Consider the following 1,379-nt stretch of genomic DNA (forward strand, 5'->3'; position numbering starts at 1 on the left):
TCGTTCCACTTTTCCAGAAGAGAAAGAAAGAAGACCCTGATAACTGCAGGCCTGTCAGTCTCACTTCGGTGCCCAGCAGATTGATGGAGAAAATTCTGCTGGGAGTCACCGAGAAACACCTGAAGACAACGCGGTCATGGGTCACAGCCAACACCCACTCATGAAGGGGAGGTCCCATTTAACTTACTTAATTTCCCTTTATGACAAGGTCACCCAACCTGATGACCAAGGGAAGCCACTCATTATTATCTTTTCACATTTCAGTAAAACTTTCTTTCTGTATTGTTTCTTACAGCACACTTCTGGACCAAATGTCCAGCATACGACTAGACAGAAACATAACGCGGTGGGTGACGCTGATCAGACAGCTGATGGGTCGGGCCCCAAGGGTTATAGCAGATGGGGTTCCATCGGGCTACCGGCCCGTCATGAGCGGGGTTCCTCAGGGCTCCGTGGCCAGGCCAGTTCTCTTTCACATTTTCAACGACTTGGGTGTAGGGCCAGAAGGTGTTCCGAGCGAGTTTGCTGGTGGTACTGAAATGAAAGGAGCTGCTGACTTGCAAAGAGATCCCCACAGATTGGAGAGCTGAGCAGTCAGCAACCACGTGAAGCTGAACCAGAGCGAGCGCGCGGTTCTGCAACAGGGAAGGGGCAGCCCTGGTGTCCGCACAGAATGGGGGATGTGACGCCGCAAAGCAAACCTGCAGAGCAAACAATCTTCCCGACGCTCAGCTAAACTTAGAGATACTGGTTAAACATAAATTGTTGCTAGCTAAGCATGTATATTGCTAATTAACTTACTTCTAACACTTGCTCGCTCAACACTTGGCCGTTCTTTCTGGACACCTGTTCGTCCTTGGATAGAGGTAAGAGTGGAAGGAGGATAGAGGGGGGCATCCTGATGCCTGCCTCTTGTACCCCAACCTACCCACAGAGTGAGGCAGTTCGGCCATGTCTGGAGGCCCTGGCTTCTCTGATGTTTGACAAGTCTGCTTTTCTTTTGCTGGGGGTCTCTACTCCAAACAGAACAGCCTTACAACATGCATTCTAGTCCCATACTACTCACAACTATTACAGTTTTACAAGTGAGAAGTGATCACATAATTCAACAACTATATTCCGGAAATATGTTACTGAAATATATGGTATTTCTACTTTTTCAAACTAGCTGCTTCTAAGGGCAAGTTACAAAATACATTGTGCTCAACTTATTAAGATCAATTCCCTTTTATAAATATCTAATGCAGAAATAACATTCAATCCCCACAAGCTGATCTTGAGTCCCAGCGTGCCCAGGCAGGCAGGAAGGCCAACTGTCCACCGGGGTGCACCAGGCCCAGCACTGCCACCGGGCGAGGGGAGGGGCTGTCCCGCTGCGC

The sequence above is a fragment of the Numida meleagris genome, chromosome 18, assembly GCF_002078875.1.
Source record: "Numida meleagris isolate 19003 breed g44 Domestic line chromosome 18, NumMel1.0, whole genome shotgun sequence".
Lineage (NCBI taxonomy): Eukaryota > Metazoa > Chordata > Aves > Galliformes > Numididae > Numida > Numida meleagris.